Consider the following 23,219-nt stretch of genomic DNA (forward strand, 5'->3'; position numbering starts at 1 on the left):
AGCTTGCTTCGGTGTGCGCCCGCTTCAGGGAGCTATCAGTAGAGGGTTGGAAGTTTTTGGCCATAAAATATGGAGTGTGCTCACTGGCGGTGGCAGCCACCCACCACCGAGCCCAGCGAGGGGACGCTGCAAGACATGAAATTGCTTGCATTGGCCAGCTGTACACCGCCACTATAACCTTGGGTGAGGCATACCAAGGTGGGGTGAACACACAAGGTTAAACCTTGCCGCCAGAAAATAAACGGCAGTAACCAGAAGAGACAAGTCGACAGGACAGACAAAAAGTGACAGATAAAGACAACGTCGTAGGGGAGAAATATAGAAAAAAGCGACTGCCGAATTCCCCTGGCTGGGTCAGCCCAGGGGTGCCGTCTGCGTGAAGCCGGGGCCAACGGGGTGTGTCCACTGCCGGGGGACCTTAAAGGTCATATCACCCAGCATCAACTCAACCCCCAGGATCTAGGCGTGGGAAAGAGTCGAAATCCTCCGTTAGCTAAGGTCCGTGGTCTCACTACATACCAAACGCCTACTTGCGCAGGCGTCCCTGAGGGGTTTGTATACTGCTGAAATATACGAGGTGGCTGAGCGAAAATGGCCCCACTGGAGAAGCCTCTAAAGAAAATTTTTCAACTCATGTTTGTGTTAGCTAAAATGCCGTGTGTACTAGGTCAGGCTGATTGATATTACCTGTTACTACTGGTTGATGTACAGGTAATCAGTGAGACAATATAAGCGCCTTTGCAGTGAACTCTGGTGATTTCACTGAATAAACTTGCAGTTTGGTCTTCTGTACATGGCACTGCAATTTCGCTTCTAGGCCTGCTGGCAACGCTTTTGTGTCTTAGCCCAATCGGCGTCCTTGTCAGACCAGATAATCATATGGTGCGTGCTCTGGAACTAGCCATTCAGAAAGTGCTGCTGTGGAAGAACATCAGTTGAAGAGAAAGGTACTCAATGAGCGCGTCTAAATAATAAATGCTCATTTTTATGGGTACCCTGTAAGCAATTGTTTGCCTAGACAAGTGGAATGGTATCACTTACCATCGAGGTTTCATTTGAGGGTGAGGAGGACTAGGTGTGGCTTGAGAGGGGAGCGCACGCATTGAACCAAATGTTTTCTTAGCACGAACGCGTTTTTCATCTGTCTGAGTTATTACGCCTTTGTTTTGCTTCACTCTGATGGCGGAGACACCTTTATTCTACAGTTACAACAACATACATTACGCCTTCAGTATCTCAGTATGGTAAGCGCCGAATAATTATTGCTGATGTACACTCCAATTTCGAGACAAAAGCGAGCGCAAAAACAACAGCTTCGAATTTTCTCACTTTCTGATAAACACACTGATACCAATATATTCTTGCTTTTATAAAGGCATTGAGAGCTAGTACATTTAAATACAAGAAGTGAGCTTAGTTCTCACCACCATTTCGTTACAAAATATCATTAAACAGCGCTAATGGCAGCAAATAGAAAAAATAACGATTTCTTTCTTCATAGCGATCGCTCTCGAGGCTTCGCTCTTATATGAGCGCAGTTAAAGAAGCGAATATGGGCTCATTTTCATTTGTCATAATTGCAACTAGATTCAATTGGATAATAAGAGGTGTAAGAAAGAAAGGAAGGCGAAGAAGTGAACTTGTAAACGTAAGTTGTTATTGAGAAAACTGTACGACTGCGGCTTTCGGCGGAAAGGTGCTTTCAGGCGGCATCCGCACTGCGCCTTTTCATGTTCTTTTTAGAGTTCATTGGCGTGTGGAACGCCCTATCCCAAGGTGCATCTCGCAACCACTCAAGGTTGTCTTTAGCATTAGGCTTACGCGAATTCGAAATGTTCTTGGTGCGTTCAACATCCGTATTGGGTGTGCATAAGGCTACTATGGAAAATTTGATTTAACCCTTGAAAGCCCTCACGTTCTAAATTTGTTGTGATGTCACCGAAACAACGTATTTGGGAATTGTTCAGGTATTCCAAAACGAGAGTCTATGCCCCGCCTGAAACAAAGTTTCACCACTGGCGGCATCAACCTAAAGCGATGTGAAAAATCCTCCTTTGGTAACCTCCCACGTTTTTACGTGACGGCATCCAAGTCCCACGAAGGGAGCGGCCAGCCACGGTATCGCCAAATCATCAAGTACGCAGTATTAAAAGAGAATAAGGGCGTGGGTGGTAGAAATATGAAGGGTGCGACCGGCAAACAGTCACGCGTGAAGCCGAGGGGAATGAAAAACCCTTCTATGTTCTTTTTTGCATTCCAGGCTGTCAGATAAGTTCATTAAGAAGAGGCCGTATATTAGCGGCTGGACAGGAACGAGGTGGCTTGAGTCGCATCACCTAAAGGAATATGGTCCTTTTCGTTGCGTGAAGAGTAGACGGCGCAGAAAAAATGTGATGTCACTTAGTAGGTAATTGCAAGTGTTTCAGCAACGTCATTTCTCATCGCTGCTCGTGCAAGAACCAAGCCCAGCGGCGATTGAGATGGGTTCCACCATTGCTGGCTTTCCTCCGTTGCGTGTGTGCTTCGAAATGTGTAGCTGACGTAAGGACCCATGAGGTGAATGTAAAGGTAAACATGCACCGGCACAGCTAAACACAGCTAAGTAGGTCTCGGGGCAAGGTCTACATCGGCCTTATGGGATGTGGCCTCGATGACCGACTCAGAGAACACGAAATGAATCTAAATCGTAAGAAAAGAAGTCACCTCGTCAACCAAAGCGTGGCATCCTGGCATTATGAAGCGCGATTTTGACTTGCGAGAATCCTAGCCAGAAGTAGTCAAAGAACGGCTCGTGAAATGTTAGAAACATTTCCAAAGCCAGTGAGAAAAACTTGAGTGACACTTCCGTTTTGCTGTACGGTGCAAAGGTCGAATTTCGTTCGCGTCTTGTATGCACGTTTTGGAAATAAAAAGGAAACGAAAATGCCCCGAATTCTCTTGACGGTGCGTATGCATAGCTCGTTGATGTAGAAAGCTTTTAATCTACCTATGATGAAAGCAGTTGTTAGTGTGCACCTGTGCGCACCTGTTCAATTCTTGCGTTAGTATGTTGGCAATAGAGTACGATAACGGGGAAACCATTTCGTTCTAGGCCCGAACAGAAGATCTATCTTGTTCAGTATGTGCCTCTGCGGCATCCAGATTGAGGTGAGGAAGTGGGCACTTTAGCCTTCAGAGGTATAGAGTGTGCAAGAAAAATGGCTTCGGAGGACGGAACGCGAATTGCCAAAATAGTCATGGTTCGCTACATTGCACGAGCTACAAGGCGGGTGCTCTTCGTTGTGCTCCATGAAAAAAAAGAATGGGTCAATGTTACATGGGCGCTCTTTGCTTGGCTGCTCTCTTGCAGCTAGGTAATGCAATGTTTAGTGTGAACTCGGGCCTCCATAAAGCAACATTTCAAGAACCCGAAATTTACACGAGTCATTACTTTTCTAGAATGGCGACAGAGCACCTGTGTATGAGGAGTTCTCGAGGAGATGCCCGCATTGTCACAGCGAGAAAACCGCCAGCCTGCACCGAACGCGCAGCACTGTCACAACTAAATCTGGAAGAGCGGCCTTTGAGAGCCTTTTTAGAACACTCTTTGAGTAGCTGCTGGGAGCACACTCGCGGTATACCAACTGCCCCATTATTCATTGTGTAGTAGGCAGACATTCACCATGCCATCCTTCGTCATTCTTCGGAGAAGCGTGGTACCTGCTGCATGATTGAAAGAAACTTTGTGCATTTTTGGGGGAACTGTGCTTGACGACAATGAAAAATTATGGCAGAAGCATTTGTAATCCCGCAAATCCCCTGCCTCCGTGGGCATGCGCCACAGTGTGAACAAGATCGAGCTGTTGTAAAGATATGGAGCGTTCCACCACCCTCTCGTTGCGCAATTTGCATTATGGGACACCTTATTGTTTCTTTGGTGTTCGAAAACACTTTATTGCTCATAATAATACGATTCATTTCCTTTCATCAAGCCTGCCTAAAGGCAGTTTGCAAAATAGTTGCGAGCACTAGCGTGGCTGAGTGATAGAATAGCGGGCTGGCGTGCAGGGAACGGGGGTTTGAACCTCATTGTGTCCTTTTTCATTTACCGAGTTTTTCTACTATTTCGTGCTATAGTGGTTACGGACACTGGCAGCGGTGGTGGTGCCGAAACACTAGCCATGTTGTGATTTCATAATATATTTCTCTGTAAAAGGCGAACGTGGTTTAGGGAATGCGACCACTCGCTATTTAACAAACCCCTGTTTGATTTCCTATACCTATTTGCAATATCGATGGGGTCAAAGCGCACGCAAGTTAACGCGAATGCAAGCATGACAGGACATTGTATTATGTGTATTTGGAAGTGTCATTCTAAAAAGCTGCATTAGAATATCTAATTCCTTCAGTTGTCTTTCTCTGCACAGTAACCTTCTCCATGTTTATCAGGATATTCAGGTGCTTATAAGTTAGAGGAAGCCCCTATGAACAACATGAAGGTATTGCGGACCGGAAAAGAAAATGCATATTGACCCAGAAAACGATAAGAATGATGTGACACGCTTAGAATGCTCCCTAAATTTATAAATAGAATGGACTCTCTTGTACTAAGATGCTATTGTAATGAACCAGTGTTCAACATCAGTTAAGTCTCTTGTGCAAAAAAAGTGAGTGCTTTCTGGATAGATAGATAGATAGATAGATAGATAGATAGATAGATAGATAGATAGATAGATAGATAGATAGATAGATAGATAGATAGATAGATAGATAGATAGATAGATAGATAGATAGATAGATAGATAGATAGATAGATAGATAGATAGATAGATAGATAGATAGATATATAGATAGATAGATAGATAGATAGATAGATAGATAGATAGATAGATAGATAGATAGATAGATAGATAGATAGATAGATAGATAGATAGATAGATAGATAGATAGATAGATAGATAGATAGATAGATAGATAGATAGATAGACATTTGTCGCGGAGGTGATTGCCTGCTGCGCTTCTCTATAGTCTGGTATTGGCCTCTTCAAAGTTGTACCGGACTATAGGTGGATCGATACAGTGCTTGCTGAATTAGGTCGTGAGAGCAGAAACTGCAGCAAAAAAGTGACTAGGACTGAAAAAATTTCTTTGACGACACTTACAGAAAGAGAAATAGAGAGATGAGTTCGACTCACTTTCTTCGCGTTTACTTCGCCTGTGCTGCTGCGATACGAGTTCAAGTGCCTGACAGCGAGGTTCCCCGTTCTACGCACAGAGAACACCGAACGTTTGCAAGTTGATTATTTTTCCGCATAAGAAACTCCGTACGCTTTTCATTTCCCCGCAAGGAGTGACAGTGCTTCCTTGACGTATTAAGCCACTCTTTACGTTAGCGTGCCGAAAGGAATAAGGAGTCTGGCATGCTAGCCGGCGTGGGAAAGGCGTCGCTCGAGTGATCAGAGCCCTAATAAAGCGGCCCCAAAAGGTTAATTAAGAAAAAGGTAAGAAAGGACGTGGCTCAGTTTTTCTCCGTTGGGTAAGTAAGTCAAAAGAACTTGTCCTTTCTCTCACGCCATCGGGCTCTGTTATCGTCTTCCGCGGTTGTCCTGACCTAAGAAAGAAGGTTATTTTGCTGATAGATCTTTATCTTAGGTGAACAAGTGCGAATACACAAAACTAGAACATCCAGTGAGTTGGTGCACAGCTATTCCTCAACATTATCTGGCAGACTAAGTAGCGGCTTTGTGACCGCATAGCTTGTTGTCAAAGATATGTAGCTATCATTAGTCGCTCAATGAGATATATCTAATAAATAATATGACTGGTGGCTGTTGCTATAAATAATGGCAGTGATTCTCCCATATGTTATGTTGCTCTACCTGTACTGGGCGCGTGACTTTATCTTCACATTGGCATCGTCTGTGCGAAAGCGTATGAGTATGGGAACATGGTCAATTCGGATGCAGTTGTCCAGCCTCTTCCACTGAAATAGCTGAGAACGGGTGCTCCAGGTAAGGTCTGGTGGTGTGTCTGCGTATAGTGAACTGTCCGTCTCAGCCGCGCGTGTGTTTTCTGCGTATTCAGAAGCGCAGTGCCAGATTTTGAAGCAAGCTGCCTGATGCGCAAGCAGCGACGGCTGCATTGAGTGAGTTGCCATGCATGCGACTAGCTGAAAATTGAAGTTTTAAAACAACAGTATAGCACCTTGAGGATGAATCTTCCTAAGGTGCGAAATGAAGCTGAGATCGACCGACACCATTTTGGATTCATTCCTGGTGTATTCAAGAACAATGTATTAAGACAGAAGACTTGTAATGACGCAATGAGACTTCCAGCCCGGAACCGACAACAATAAGAGCAGTTCTGCGCCACGTTTACACATCTAACTGCACGTTCATAGCTCCATGTTGCACCTGCAATGCGGTCTTCGTAGATAAAGCTGGTCGTTGAGGCTGTGCGCAGCCGCCACAGCTCACTGTATTGAGCACAGGGCCCTTGTCTTCTTGAAGGTATTAACCGATGGACTGGTGTCGCCTGTCTTGCTGGAAATCAAGTTGTCCTTTCAGACATCTTGCTACGAATCAAACTGCAACTTCGTTGCCGTTCGATTGGCGTTGATTTTGAAAAGCTAACCGTGGTAAAGCTTTGTTTCATGAGGAGCGACGGAGTTGACGGTACCATAGGTCTGCGCATCACAAGTGCCCCTGTGAAGTTGTGCCAAGAAGCAGCATGTCGAAAAGCATGAGGCGATTTATAGTAGTTTGGACGCATATTTCAATGGATCGGCTAGGAAGCTGTTTGTAAGGTCTGGCGTAGCAGGCCAGGGGGGGGGGGCAGTCGTCTTTGTCGCAAAGGGTGCGCTTCCTAAAGAGCCGATTCTCAGAAGATGATAATCCCGGCGTAAGGACGCCCGTTCTGTTAAGAAGACCGTGGTCGGTCGCCACTTTTAACAACCAGCTAGGTTGTCCCCGACCAGCGGAGTGCCGGCGAGCGACGTGAGGACATCCGGTGTATCGACTCCATCCATCTGGATAAGAGTCCGTGGGACGGCTGTCCCGCTGGACAGCCTGGTCATCTTGCAGTAATTGTATGGGCCCGCAGCCGAAATGGTGTCACCATCATGTGTGTCCACACAGTTCGCGAAACATCGTGTGCAGGTCGGTCCTTTCGTCTCTCTCTCTCGGACCGAGGGGTCGAGTGCTTGAATAAGAAAGCGAGAGGAGAGGACTGCAACAAGTGTGTTTAGTCTGTCCAATAAACGTACTAAATTGTTATGATTGTCGTGAGGAGAATCGGGAAGGTCAACCGAGATGTTAAAACCTGGCTCCCGTTTCCTCCCAGTCGTTCTGGTCACAGTAAACAGTGCTCTGCACTATCGGCTCTGCCGAGGCAACATGCGACCGTTCCAACGATGAAGAGTCTTGTAAATTCGTACACAAGTTCCTTGACATAAAGTCGAGTAATTGAAACGTATTGAAAGGTGCTGGTCTCCACCCTTTACAAGCAGCAGCAGTCACAACAAGACAAGACGGACACCATGCAACCATCATTCCACTTCCTTCTATAGCAACAGCCGCTACGCAGTTGATAGAGCTATGCTAAAGGGAACAGAGGGAGTGGGTAGAAGGTTGACTTTTCCTCTGTTCAATCTTTCATGGGTGGATTTCGCTATTAAAGCCATACGGTATTCTTGTTGCCGCTATAGAGTTCTTGGAGTGTCCTTGAGGCGGGATGATGAGAATGGTCAATGGCAATCGAAAGCCCACACTGACTAAGCTACGTTCCTTTGAGTACGCTTCAACCCTCCACCCTAGGAAGGCTGCAGCATGCAGGTGTTGAGCATGAGGGATGCGTTATATGTAATGCCTTTACTAGAACCAGTTAGCTGCCCGTTCGCTTGTTCAGCTACATCCATGACGTAGATGATCCCGCTGTCTTCTGACTGGGCAGCTAGAGGGGGTTGGTGGCACGGTGTAATAACGGTGGCCTGTTGGTTTGATTATCGGACAAAAAAACCTTGTGTCCCGAAAAGGTGGCGCTGATGCTCCTGCATGTTTCCTTTCTGACGTGGCCTTTTGACAGCCGGCTTGCGTTCTTGTTCAATTTCTCGTTTACTTTTGTCTTTCTGGAACACATGGAACACAATGCTCTGGCTTTTCTGTTTATGTTGCCACAGACCGCATGTCGAGAATTTCTAATAATTGTTTTTTATTTATAGTGTCACGGGGTCATGACGTGGCCGAAGACAGGATAAATTGTGTTGGGATTTAACTGTTTATTTGGGCGAACCTGTGCCTGGTAAACGGAAAGTTCGATTACAGTAGCAGTCTTGCACAGATAGCAATGAACGGAGCGTCGGCCGTCGATCCACTACTGACAAGCGGCGAAGTGCGTCGGCATTCATACTCTTGCCATCGAATGTTCTAGCGTTATCGCTGGCGGTGGCGTAGGTTCTAGAATAATCAGTGCAGTTCGTAGAGTGGGCGCGATCTTATCGAAACGATTCACTTAAGTCCGGAAGCTTCTCGAAAACTGCAGGCGCGGGTTGCGCTGAGAATTGTGTAGCGTTTTGTGGCGATAACAAAACTTGAAAAATGGAACGTGGCGTTGCCCCAGTCAATAAAGGCATCGTTCCGATGCTTTAATTAAAGTTAAATGTACAACAATAATGCAAGAAAGTACAGTGAATAAATTACGATACAATATTGATACAAAAAACACTGTTTCAGTTTGTTAACGCACAGGAAACGGCTTGAGGCACGTGACATGGACGACTTCAGGTCGCGATCAGCATCGTTAAGAGTTCGTGATACCGTTGGGGACAACCTCGTAACTAAGTGGGCCGAGACGCCGAAGCATCCTGTATGGTCCGAAGTACCGTCGCAGAAGCTTTTCACTTAGTCCATGTCGGCGTATCGGCGTCCTCACCCAAGCACGTTCACCGGGCTGGTGTTCCACAAAGCGTCGTTGAAGATTGTAACGGTGGCTGTCAGTCGTCTGTTGACTCTTGATACAGAGACGCGCGAGTTGTCGGGCTTTTTCGGTGCATTGAAGTACTCACTCACATCGAGTTTTTCTTCGTCGGTGATGATGGGTAACATGGCATCGAGCGTCGTTGCCGGGCTTCTTCCTTAGACCAATTTGATTGATTGATTTGTGGGGTTTAACGTCCCAAAACCACCATTTCATTATGAGAGACACCGTAGTGGAGGACTCCGGAAATTTTGACCACCTGGGGTTCTTTAACGTGCACCCAAATCTGAGTACACGGGCCTACAACATTTCCGTCTTCATCGTAAATGCAGCCGCCGCAGCCGGGAATCGAAGCCGCGACCTGCGGGTCAGCATCCGAGTACATTAGCCACTAGACCACCGCGGCGGGGCCCGTAGACCAATTTGAATGGAGATATCTGCGTCATCTCCTGCACCGCCGTGTTGTATGCGAAAGACACGTACGGAAGAATGGTGTCCCACGTCTTGTGTTCGACATCGACGTACATTGCCAGCATGTCGGCGATTGTCTTGTTTAGCCGCTCGGTGAGGCCGTTGGTCTGTGGGTGGTACGCTGTCGTCCGGTGGTGGTTTGTCTGGCTGTATGCCAAGATCGCCTGAGTTAGGTCAGCAGTAAATGCTGTTCCTCTGTCGGTGATAAGGACCTCCGGAGCGATATGACGTAGAACGATATTTTCGACGAAGAAATTAGCTACATCGGATGCACTGCCTTTTTGCAGGGTTTTTGCCTCGGCGTAGCGGGTGAGGTAGTCTGTAGCTACCACGATCCACTTGTTTCCGAAGGCCGACGTCGAGAACAGTCCCAGTAGGTTCATACCAATCTCCTGGAAAGGTCGGCGAGGTGGTTCAATTAGCTGCAGAAGTCCCGCTGGCCTTGTCGGTGGTGTCTTGCGTCACTGACAGTCCCGGCATGTCCTCGCATAACGAGTGACGTCGGTAGTAAGACGTGGCCAATATTACCTTTCTTGTATCCTCGCGATCGTGCGAGAAACACCGAGGTGCCCTGCTGTAGGATTGTCGTGCAGGGCCGGCAGGAGTTCCGGTCAGAGAGCTGAAGGCACCAAAATGAGGTACTTGGCTTGAAGCGGTGAAAAGTTTTTCTTTTCGAGAAGACCATTTCGCAGGAAGAACGACGCAAGTGCGCGCTTGAATACCTTCGGGACTTCGGCAGCCCTGCCTTCGAGGTATTCTAGTAGGACCTTAAGTTCCGGGTCAGCCCGCTGTCGTTCAACGAAGTCGTCGGTACTTATCGACCCCAAGAAGTAGTCGTCATCCGGGTCGTCGGGTGGTGGTTGGTCGACAGGCGCACGAGATAGACATTAGACATCAAAGTGTTCCTTGCCGGACTTGTAAACGACGGTAATGTCGTATTCTTAAAGTCTCAGGCTGCATCGTGCGAGGCGACCTGAAGGGTCCTTCAAGGTGGCTAGCCCACACAACGCGTGGTTGTCGCTCACAACTTTGAATGGCCTGCCATAGAGGTAGGGGCGAAATTTCGACGTAGCCCAGATGATGGCGAGGCACTCCTTTTCTATTGTGGAATAATTGGCTTCTGCTTTAGATAGCGATCGGCTGGCGTAACTAATAACCATTTCAAGTCTGTCAGCCCTCTGCACAAGAACGGTGCCAAGACCTACGCTGCTTGCGTCAGTGTGTATTTCTGTTTCGGCGAATTCGTCGAAATTAGCAAGTAACGGAGACGTCTGGAGGCGATGTTTAGGCTCCTGGAAAGCGTGTTCCTGCGGCGTTTCCTACTTGAACTCCACGTGGGCCTTGGTAAGGTCTGTGAGTGGATCAGCAATGTTGGCGAAGTGTTTCACAAACCACTTATACTAGGTGCACATGCCCAGAAATCGGCGCACCGCCTTCTTGTCAGTGGGCAGCGGGAAGTCGGCGATGGCGGCTGTTTTCCGTGGATCGGGACGAACTCCAGAATTGGTATTCACGTGCCCCAGAAACAAGAGCTCCTCGTACATATATATGCACTTATATGGCTTGAGTGTGAGTCCGGACGTCTTGATGGCTTGAAGTACAGCTTCAAGGCGCCGAAGATGCTCGTCGAAACTCGAGGAAAACACGACTACATCGTCCAAGTACACAAGGCAAGTCTGACACTTCAATCCTGCCAGTACTGTATCCATACGCGTTGAAAAGTTGCAGGTGCTCAACAAAGGCGAAGGGCATCACCTTAAACTCGAAGATGCCGTCTGGTGTTATAAAAGCAGTCTTCTCTCGGTCTCTTTCTTCGACTTCTATTTGCCAATAGCCAGTCATGAGGTTCATTGACTTAATGTACTTGGCGTTATGGAGTCGATCAAGTGCGTCGTCTATTCGTGGGAGAGGAAACACGTCCTTTCTTGTGATTTTGCTCAGTCGGCGATAATCGACACAGAAACGTATGGTCTTATCTTTTTCTTCACTAACACCACGGAGGACGCCAATGGACTATTGAACGGCTAGATGATGTCATTTCGCAGCATTTCATCAACTTGTCTCTTCATGGCCTCACGTTCTCGCGTCGAAAGCCTGTATGGACTCTGACAGAGTGGTATGGCCTTTTCTTCAGTTATGATGCGATGTTTCGTCATTGGGGTCTGCCGAATTTTCGGGGACGATGAAAATCAATCTTTGTATCGCAGGAGCAGGGCTTTGAGCTGTTCTTGTCTATGGTTCGGAAGTCTAGGATTGACGTCGAAAGTTGTGGGAGGGGCTTGGTTCCTCTGAGCAGGTTCCGCAGAATCGGCGAGGGCGAAAGGACTGATGGCGTCCACAATTTCTTCGATGTATGCGACCGTTGTTCCTTTGTTCACATGTATGTACTCATTGCTGAAATTCGTGAGCATAATCGTTGCTTCGCCTCCCCACAGCTCTGCAATTCCTCTTGTGACGCAAATATTTCGGGTGACCAACAGATGCTGACTGGCTTAAACGACGCCTTCCAAGTCAGGTAATTTAGGAGGGCCGACTGAAATAATGACGCTGGAGCGAGGCGAAATGGTGACTTTTCTTCCGGGACATTCAAGGCATGGTTTCCTGATGGCGTGTGCGGCGGTAGTGCTTCTTCTATGGATAAGGTTATCGTTTTTGTTCTTAGGTTGATGACAGCACCATGGAGGCATAAGAAGTCCATGCAAAGGATGACATCTCTCGAGCAACGCTGCAGGACTACGAAGTTTGTAGGATAAATACGGCCATTAATGGTGACTCTCGCTGTGCAGACTCCTGCAGGCGTTACGAGATGACCTCCGGCTGTGCGGATTTCAGGGCCTTTCCAAGCTGTCCTAACTTTCTTTAACTTTGCGGCGAACGACCCACTGATGACAGAATAGTCGGCTCCAGTATCGACGAGAGCAGTCACACTGTGGCCGTCGATAAGAACGTCGAAGTCGCTAGTTCGCCGTCTCGCATTACAGTTAGGGCGTGGCGTCGAGTCACGGCTGCGTCGGCTTGTTCCGCTGCTTCCATGTTGCGTCGTCCGGCCACCTTCGGTAAGTGAGCTTTTGCCTTCAGGGCTTTGCCTGGTTGGTGTTCAAAAAGCTCCGTCGCGGCGGCGTCGTCGTCGGAGGATCTTCGGTAGTTCGTCGCACAGCAACCGCACCTCCATCGGTTGCTGCCCTTAGTTTCCCGGATACGGGCTAGGAGACCGGCCCCGCGTTGGGCCAGAGTACTGCCGGAGGTGCGGTGACATGCGGCGGCTGGGCGACGGCGAACGGGAAGGACTTCGTGGTGTCCAGTGAGTTCCTGCGAGGTAGTCGGCGATGTCACGTGGCCGATCTCCTGGCTGCGGACGCGGTGCATTAACGGCGAAGCCACGCAGTCCCATCTTTCGTTACTGGTCACGGCGGTATGTGTGCCCGGCCTCGCCGATTTGGTAGCAGAGCGGGCGGTTGTCAGGTGCACGCCAAATTTCCGTTTTCCTCGGCGCACTGCGCTGGCCCGCTGGCGAACGGTAGGACGTCGGTGGGGGTGGTAGCGCCGGTGGCGGCGGGGGCGTCTGGCGACGGAAGTGCGACGGGGCGGCGTTGCGGCGTTGCGGCGTTGACGGCGAGGAGCGTTGTGGCGGACTGCAGCGGCGTAGCTCACATTTTCTCGCTCGGGCAGCGGTGTTTGGGGAATTCGAAACGATTGCCGAACTACTGCTCGCACAATGTCGGTGATCGAATCCACTTGAGGCTTGCGCAGCTGTTCACGCACGATTGCTCGTATTGTTTCACACAGGTCTTCGGGGTCACTGGCTGGAGCAGCAGCACGATCTGGAGTCAGGCGACGAATATACTGTCTGGTGCTAATGTCCAGGGTTTTTTCGATAGTGGTCACCTCGGATACAAATTCTTAGACGGTGTTCGGTAGATTCCTCATTAGTCCGCGAAGAGCTCCTATTTGACCACTCGCATGAGGAAACGAACTTTCTTCTCCTCAAGCATGTCTGGGTCAGCGTGACAGAATAAGCGGGTCGTCTCTTCTGTGAAAATGGCAACCTTTCCATTTCGGTAGCTGAACCCGGGTTTCCTGTAGAGCAGTGGCCTTCTCTTTGCGAGCAATGCTCGCGAACGTTTGCAGGAATGCGCCGCAGAAGACATCCCACGTTCGGTGCGTGGACTCCCGATTTTCGAGCCAGGTCCTTGCGGTGTCTTCCAGGTAGAAGTACACACGACGAAGCTTTTCTTCGTTGTCACAGTCATTGAGGGCGGCCACGTGGTCGTATATTTCTAGCGAGGTTTCTGGGTCTTCAAACGATGGTCCATGGAACGTTGGTGGTTCCCTGGGTTGATGAATGACGATCGTGGGCTGGTACGCTGCGGTTGTTATTGTCACTGCAGTCGAGGTCATGGCCTTGGTCTTCCGCGCCTTGTCTTGTAGAAGCCCGTACTCCGATGGGAGACCTTGCTGTCGGCGGCTTGTTCGCTTCTCTTGGTTGGCGTCGGTGTCTTCTCCGTAACGTGGGATGGGTTCACGGCTTGACGGGGGCGTCCGGTACATGAACGAAGCAGCACCTCCACCAGATGGGAAGGGTCGTGACGTGGCCGAAAACAGAATACTTTGTGTTGGGATTCACCTGTTTATTTGGGCGAATCTGTGCCCGGTGAACTAAAAGTCCGATTACAAGCGCAGTCTTGCACAGATAGCAATGAACGAGCGTCGGCCGTCGATCAACTACTGACAAGCGGCGAAGTGCGTCGGCATTTATATTCTGGCCATCGAATGTTCTAACGTTATCGCTGGTGGTGCTCCACTGCACAGATTATCCAGAATAATCTGTGCAGTTCGCAGAGTGGGCGTGATCTTATCGAAACAGTCTACTAAAGTTCGGAAGCTTCTCGAAAACTGCCGGCGTGGTTTGCGCTGAGAATTGTGTAGTGTTTTGTGGCGATAACAAACTTGAGAAATGGAACGCGGCAATAGTATACTGCAATCACAAAGGATCATGCAGGTGGGAAATTATACAGTTGCAAGTTTACAAGCATAGTAGGAGTCGTAGGGCACACACGCTACAAGAAAATGAAACGAAGCAAACCTATCAAAATATCTTGAAGTATTACGTAAACAAGAACCCAGTGCGATCTGACTAGACAACAAAGTAAAAAAAAATTATAGTTCGCAGTATACATGAACGCGTAAGTAGGATAAAAAAAACAACCGCACTCTTCCGCTCTTAATACGCCCATTATTGATTGCAAAACATATAGTAGCTGGCAGTCGTAGAGAAAATACAAGCAAAAAGCTCTCCCCGAAATAACTGGGGCGTGTGAATACAGTATATGCAATTTATGAAGTAACACTGCATCAAAAAGAACAGTGGAAAATTACAAAATACAAAAACGAAAGCGAAGATAAAGCAGATAGAAAATGCCACATGAACATTCTGTAGTTTACTGCACTTCAAGATGGGTAAGTAGCGCACTTTGAAGTATACAGTCCACCGCAGAAGTATGCGGACCACGCGAGTTGATTGATTGATATGTGGGGTTTAACGTCCCGAAACCACTATATGATTATGAGAGACGCCGTAGTGGAGGGCTCTGGAAATTTAGACCACCTGGGGTTCTTTAACGTGCACTCAAATCTGAGCACACGGGCCTACAACAATTCCGCCTCCATCGGAAATGCAGCCGCCGCAGCCGGGATTCGAACCCGCGCCCTGCGGGTCAGCAGCCGAGTACCTTAGCCACTAGACCACCGCGGCGGGGCCGGACCACGCGAGTGCACAGCCGAAAGCCTCTTCACGACATTTCAGCCATGTGAGCAGCGTTTCCCCTAATCAATGGCCTGTCCCTTTTCTGACTGGGTACAAAAAATTTTTACCTTTCGCTTTTCGACGCGACGCGCTTTTGGCATCTGCGTCTACTAGCTTCTGCCTGGACAGCTGTCGATGAGCATAACTGTTATCCGCCAACATCATTATCACAAATTGGCCCCTATCGAACAGAACGCCATTTGATGCACGCCGTGATAGTTTTGATCCTCCTATAAAAACAGCAATGTGAAGGTCATACTGCAGTTAAGCGCTTCTCGTGAAAACTGCGAACAATGATCTGAGCGGCAGTAGAAAACAAAGACCGGTGAGTAAGAAGACCCGTATCCAGCCCAGAACAGCGGTCGACAGTAGATGACGCACCGTTAGGTGGCGTAGACCGGCAGTTTGGCACGTGCGCAAGTATTCCGCAAACATTTGTGGTCGAATGTAGGAGCAGATTCAAAAGAAGCAATATTTTCACGTAGCGAAGTCTAATCGAAAATGGCTCGTGGAAAAAAAGAGTACTTGAAGAGATTATGCGCGTTTATTAGGCAAGTAGATTATGTACATTTCGATGTCTCGGCGTGCACGACAAAAATGACTGAGGATACACATGCGCATTCGTTAAGTCCGTTGTTATAAAGCAAAAATAAAAAATTAAATCTTGATATTTTTCTGCACTGCTCTAAAGTTATAATCTGATTTGCAAGAATTTGAAATGAAGGTGAATATGTTCTTTTAAATTTTTAAATATGAGGCGTACTGCCCACCTCTGTACCACCACAAAGCTATTCTTTTCTTTTTTTGTAGCCGGGATGCCAAACTGCGCTTGCGTATTCAACTTTAAGGCAAACATAGGTATTGTAGGCGAGAAACTATGTATTGGGGTTTGCGTTCCTAAATATTCGGGCAACACTCCTGATGCCCTATCTTCTGGAACATGTAAGAAACAGCCACTGTTTCACAATACGGAAAAACACGTATACTAAATTATTTCAAGATGACCTTATTGGTAAGCTGTTACCTTCAAATGAGACCATGGCAATGCCTTTGTCAAAGTGGGCGTGCCTGCAGGATTTAGTACTTGTGGCAGTGCAATGACTTCATGAGTTCGTGAGAAGTCATGTCTCCAGCATTTCAAATAATGCATCTGATTTGATTGCGATTACCCGCTTCGTAAGCTTCAAATTTCACTTCCTTTCCGCCGATTGGCGGAGACGCTACCACGAAAAGGGCGTTGCACATCTCCGGTGCGGCCGTGTCGACTGCGAGCAGCTTGCTATGACCTAAATTCCTCAACTTAGGCAGTGGGCAATGCTCACAGACATTGAGATGAGCCTAAATGCGGTGAGCAAATAATCTAACCAATCGTATGAACAGCTCATCCTTGATACGGCACTTCGGCTGCAGGGTGACGGTGCACTGATAAACATGCGGGGCAAATGAGCAGCGTGTCATCGCGACCGCCACACAGCACTGCTGGTTACGGCGATAGTCCATTGGTACCCAACGATCATTTTTGTTTTGGTAACGAGTGGAAGTAGGGAGCGTGAGACGTGCGCTTCTCGCGCTAAATCACCCCTCGCCGTGCTAGTGTGCTGTCAGTCCGGCGCCGACAAGAGTGAGCGTCGCACAGGTTCCTTTTCATTCGGTGCGGTAAAAACTGTGCTAGTTTGATAAGAATTGTCAGACTTACCTTCAGTGCTATTTTTGGCCTCGAGCTCCCAAAGCGAGGCGGATGTGTTGCTGTCTGGTAGTAGCAGTACTCTTGATGGCATGGTAACGGCAGCCGAGTTCTTACGTGAAGTCGGCCGTGTCACTGAGACACTTAGGTTGCAAGCCTGTGGATTCGTATTTTCAAGTAGTGACACATCAGTGGCGAGCACAGCGGGCTCCGGAGCGGCCATGAAAGCAAAAACTTTTGCCGGGTAGATATTAGAAGCAATAGCCGCTGGCAGCAAGCCAGGATGCTATGCCACCTACGAGCTCAGGAAACGATGCCGCAGATATCAGCTGCTGAAGCTGGTAGATAAAGAGCGAACAAGAAGCCAGCGCAGCAACACCTGCGCCGATGGCTTGAAAGCTAAGCACCGTCCAAGTAGTTGGTATCATCGGAACAGACTCAAGCCACTTGCTCTCACATCTGACGTTGGCAGATAAAAAAGGGATATTTTCAGGTGAGCAGCTTGATTGTTATCCGGGGCTTAACGTCCCCAAACCACCAAATGATTATGAGAGACGCCGTAGTAGAAAGCTTCGAAAATTTCGACCACCTGGGGTTCTTTAGCGTGTATAAAATTCTGAGTACATTGGCCTACAACATTTCCGCCTCCATAGAAAATGAAGCCGCCGCAACCAGGATTCGATTCTGCGACCTTCGGGTCAGCTGCCGAGTATCTTAGTCGCTATACCACCTTCAAGTGAGTAGCTTGCAGCGTAGTATCCTTTCGTCTGGCAGACAGGTTTGACAGCTGCTATGTTGGCCGTGAAACACTTTCTTGTTTTTTCGAGAATTCAGAAATGTTTACCTTTTAGGGGCGAAGCTCCTTAGGGCGTGGGCTGTGCGTCTCTGTAGCCTGTATGTAGCCACCTCTAGTTTAGTTCTTGCAGTGTTCACTAGATGGCGGTAAAGTCCCCTGTATGTAGCCACCTCTAGTTTAGTTCTTGCAGTGTTCACTAGATGGCGGTACCGTCTCCTGTATGTAGCCACCTCTCGTTTAGTTCTTGTAGTGTTTACTAGATGGTGGTACTTGTAGCTGATGATGAAAAGATGCAAGATGTTATAAACTAGAAAGCGGTACTTGTAGTTGATGAAAGACGCGAGATCTTATAAAATAGGAATGATGTCACATATGGCGCGTGTCATTGGTTGAAGGCAATCGTTCGATTTAGTGCGGCGACGTACGCTAGGGGGAGCGATGTAATAAAATCGAGTGGGCAAAATGTACAGAGGATTCATGGTTTACCAGGTTTACCTCCGGAGCTTCGCCCACTCATCATCATTCACTTCGTGGATATGGCGGAATTTTTTATTTCTCATCTTTTTGCCTTAATTAGACCACCTGCTTTTAAATGGGGGCCTACCCTGAGTGTTGAATAGTTCATAGAGCTTACACACCTGTGCCTTTAGGGCACTTCATGGCATGCAAACGCGACAAAGAATGCCTACATAGATTTTGCATTTCGCCCTTGTTCATCGTATCTTGTATATTCCTCGATAACTTGATAGATCACTCAAATAGGGCGCATGAATTCGTCCAGTGCGCGTGGAGACAGCAGTCTAATGTGCAAAAAATAATATTTTATTCGATCAATCAAACTTATTTCCTTTCGATAGGGGGATTATGGTACTAAAAGCGCGACAGAGTCCTGCCCCCGTTACAGGTTGGCGGACACTTGAAAAAATGGCAGATCCCACGTACAGTGGGAACCGATAATATGCGAAGCACAAATGAGGAATGTTAATATCTCACTTTAATATCAACACAACGTTACGAGGCGGAAGTAAATTATGCTTTATATGACTTCCATGTCATAGTTATCATATTTGCATGGGCCATTTACTTTCGGCATCTGTTGAGGTCACTCGATACCAAGCTTGGTATATGTGGAGCTAGCGAAACGGCGGTGAGCGCTCTATGATAGTAGCATGTAGTCATGTTTTAGATGACACACATATTATGATTCTCATTTTCGGACATGTCATTTACATTATCCACCCATTCACGTCACGAAATACCAAAGTTGTTGTATGTAGAGCTTTGAATTGGCCGCGAGCACGCTAAGAGCGTAGCATTTAGTGATGCTTTACATGACACGCATATCATGATTATCATGTTTGGACGTGTCATTTACCCTTGTCGTCAATTCACATCACGTGATCTCAAGTTTGCTCTATGTGGAGCTGTTGAAACAGCCGCCAGCGCACCATGAGCGTGGCATGTTGTCACGTTCTTACATGGCACGCGTGTCATAATTATGCTTGTACAAGTCACATACCTTCCTCATCCATTGACGTCCCAGAACTCCATATTTGGTTTATGTGGAGCTAGCGAAACTGCCGCGAGCGCATCATAAAGGACCTTATATAATCCGAGGTAACGTTGACGAGCGCGCACGCAGGTCACAGCAACGCTGCGCTAGTGAAACGGACGGCAGGTGTAACCGGCGTGACAAGTGTCTGTCGGCGCGGCCCGGCGGCAAACGGGCGATATCTGTAACATGCTGCATTTCGCACCCATGACGTTACCCAGCTCTACACCGACAGCACTGCGTCTGCCTCTCTTTGTGATGGAGGGACGCCGGGCGTGCCGAAACGCGCGTGCGCCAAAGCAACGCAGCACGGCGTGCACCTGCAGGTACAGTGTCTAGAAATATAGTGCCTAGTGTGCTGAGCGCGGGCTAGGAGATGGCCCCGCAGCTGATGACTGCCTGCGGCGCCCGCATGGTGCGCTGCTGTGTGAGTGGGTGCAATTGCGTTCAATCCTTGCTCTCCGCAAGCGCTGTGAAGATTTCAGGAGGCCGAGCTGTGCGAGGCCAACTATTATTTCCCTGCGTTTTCGAAGTGGTATTTACATAATGTTTTATAAGAACTACTGCATTGCTTTCACAGTACTGGCGCTTTCCAATACCAAATGAGGAATATTTTGCGACATACATATCGCCATCAGCTAATGCCCACAAAAAACAACAAAAAACTGGCAGATTCCACGTAACTTGGGAATCAATGCTATGCAAGGTGACTCTGTTGTAATTTTCTGAAGTTAAACATTATGAAGTGGTGGTAGATATATGCTAGAAATTGGATAGTCAACACTGGAACCAGCATTGGCGTTTCGCGAACGTTTGCCTCTTCTTACAAACTATTTCGAAGACCTGGCGTAGCTCTGTAGTATAATAATTGGTTTCCACGCAGATTGCTTGGCTTTGATTTCGATGCTAGGACACAAACGTTTATTATTTTTATTCGTAGAGTCAACGTTGCCAATGCCAGCTTAACTCTCACGCGTTAAATGAATATGCGGCGAGAAGAGTTTGATGGCGTACGTGACGGGATTGTGAAATCATTCATGTCAGGACCAGCGAGTCATATTTATGAAACGTGTTGGGGCACGTTCGTATGGACGCACGTACGTATGGCGACACACGTGATACAAACAGCTTCTTCGCATCTAAGAATGTTTTAGTCATTAGTAGAACAATGGCCGTTTGCTAGGAGCAATACGTCACGGGAGCACATTAATTCTGTCGACATGCGCCCCTCTATATTACCAATGGCCATTACTCGATTAACTCATTCGAAAGAGATCCTCTACCGTAAATACATACCGGGTAAACAGAGTTGAAAGGAACACCCTCAGAAAACAAAGGTCCGTTCCAGCTGCATGCATACGAATGTCCTGCATGCATACTTATGTCCTGTATCGACACGCGTTTGAGCTGCGGAGCTTTAGTTTGCGAGTCACGTTGCGTTGTATCTCATGCAGTACAGTTTACAATGGTGCACACAACAGCGAGTATGCGTTTAGCATTCGAAATAAGTTCGCTTCGGTTGTGCAGATGTGCAGCCTGCAAAAAGGAGGCTTGGGTATCCTTCTCCGCCTGTTCGCGTGTTTTGTATTGGCTGACTGGATACGAAGTGTTGGTACGTGTATTCTCCCAGACAAAGTAAGAGACTCCGTTTGCAGTTGTAGTCACGATTGCGTGTGTCTGCTCCACACACGCATTTCCTTTTACTGCTAAGTCTACTAACTACCCTGAGCGCGACCAACCGGTAGTAACATTTGAAAAAAAAAAGAATGAACTGAGTTGGATCGGAGTATTTATTCACAATTTATTTTGACTCCAAACTGCGCATGGGGACAGTCAATTGCTAACGTGTGTTGATGAACAGGGCTACGATGTGTTGGGCTGAAATAAAGAAATAGGCTATCGAAATGGTTTAGAATGTTTACCACGTCCCCTCCTGGTGGAAACAGGTGGCCGTATTTCCAGCTGTTGCTTCGTTTTTGTTTTTCTTCAAATGTTGAGAACTGCTCTTGTGTGCTGTCGTAGTCGCTTTCTCGAACGCTGGCAAGACCACCTAGTGTCCAGAGCCCGTTTTTCTCCTTGCTCGCTCAGATCCAGGCACCTATACGCTCCCGAAGGCATACTCTCGCACGCAGATGGTATTTTGTTTTTGGCTGCCTTGGCGTGTATAAAGCAGCCCCTCTGGGATTTCATTAGGCGAAAAAGTGCCTGTTCACCCCACTCCCACTAGCAAGAAGTCGTCTGGGCACCACTGCGCCGTCTTTTGGATGGGAAAACCGTCAGTGCCAGAAGAAGTTATTACTCAGCACTGCGCGTGAGGATCACAGCACGACGCGGGAATCGTGCTTGTTCGGTGTTACCACATTGCTCAGAGTTTCATCTACAACGAAAAACGCCAAGTTCCGCCACCCATCTATAGCGGCAACCAAGAGGAATAACTACGAGCCCAGTAAAAGTGCAAGCGTGAATACACAAAATTACTGCTTGCATTCAACCATGACGCCCGCTAATTCTCTTTGCAGCTGGAATTTGTGTGCGGTATGCCTGTAGTATGCAGCACCAAGTCATCGCCGTACTCGTTCGCAGGCCTCATGGAAATAAGAGATGATGCAACATCTTTAGCCTATGTGAGCCAGCCCATTGTGCCAATTTATTACAAATGTAATAACGCACTACTATTATGCACAGAAACGTCAACAGCGGTAAGCGAGGTTTCTGACTTGGCCTAACTGTGACGTGTCTTGACTGTCGCTACGCGAAGCAGTTTTTTTTTTCAGATCGCGTAACCATAGCTTTCTTGCATCTTGCTTGGGCTGGTGCTTCTGCACCGTGCGTGTGTTACAAGTGACCGGTACGAACAGCAAATAAGTAAACACAGTGCATGAGCCTAGGTCGGAGCAGGATTGTAGGGCAACGCGGCAACGCCAGGTAAAAGCCGATGTTTTGCTAGCGACAGTCAAGGCGCGTCGCAGTTCGACTGAGTGAAAAGCCATGATTTTCACTGTTAGCGTTTCTTCTATCGTGGTAATATATAAGCGCTTGATGAAGTTGCTTCCACACTTTGCGATGCATGTGCTGCAGACATTACGGACTGTAGAGTAAGGTGTTCCCTACATTGCAAAGGAAAGCAGCACACAGCGCTTGAAATGCTGTACACAGAAATGGGCAGCGAGAACTACAATACTGTGTTTTGTAAAGAATGAAAACTCTTTCTCCGTTAGGTTGATAGCGCCTGTGCTTATGCAAGAATCATACATTTTTTGCGAAAACAACTCGTGAGGTGATGGAGGTGGAGGAAATGGTGAAAGCGGTTGATTCTTGCATCAGCACAGCTTCCATAAACTTAGCATAAAAAGTTTTCATTTTTAGACAAAACACATCAGTGTGGCTCTGCACATGTTAGTACATGTGCAGCATTTCAAGTACTTTCAATATTCTGGTTCTGTTGGAAGCGCATCGTCCCTTGGCCTTTTTAGCCAGTGTCTTTGTTGCGTGCCCAACGTTCTCGAGAATCCTCACTTCTCGGATGCTTCTTTTTTTATTCGCGAGGACGATTTATTTTCGGGCGATCCAGTACTGGTTGTGGGTAGGCGAAAGTTGATTCTCAGCCATTTCTGAGTATATATGTATACACGTTTCTCCGTATATGATGAATCGGTGGTGAGCATTGGTGTTAACTCAATATTGAGGCTCATGCCCGAATATTAGAATGATAGTTCCGTGTTACTTTATACAAAGAGTGATTTTATAAAGAGCTTCAATGCTGAAAAAGTCTAACCCAATTACTGCATTGCGTACTGAAGGCGAACGGGCTAGACAGAAATACTCGGAAAAGTATTCTTGCATGCAATTATCGAAACCGAGATACCAAGATACATTTGCCCTTGAAATAACACGTAGTTTAGTTTTGGGATATTAAAACCCACAAAACTATTGAAGTAACACGTAGAAGGTTATTTCAAAG

General features: G+C 47.5%; 1 long non-coding RNA gene across 1 annotated transcript in view; it reads right to left on the reverse strand.

The window, feature by feature from the left end:
* LOC142785215 (uncharacterized) overlaps window positions 1-17,159 on the reverse strand; it is a 28,768-nt gene extending 11,609 nt beyond the window's left edge. The window contains exon 1 of the long non-coding RNA XR_012888871.1: window positions 16,923-17,159. This is a non-coding gene — a long non-coding RNA (uncharacterized LOC142785215). The remainder of the gene's footprint in view (window positions 1-16,922) is intronic.
* Window positions 17,160-23,219: the final 6,060 nt, after the last annotated feature.

Source organism: Rhipicephalus microplus, unplaced genomic scaffold (assembly GCF_043290135.1).
Source record: "Rhipicephalus microplus isolate Deutch F79 unplaced genomic scaffold, USDA_Rmic scaffold_19, whole genome shotgun sequence".
NCBI classification, from domain to species: Eukaryota; Metazoa; Arthropoda; class Arachnida; order Ixodida; family Ixodidae; genus Rhipicephalus; species Rhipicephalus microplus.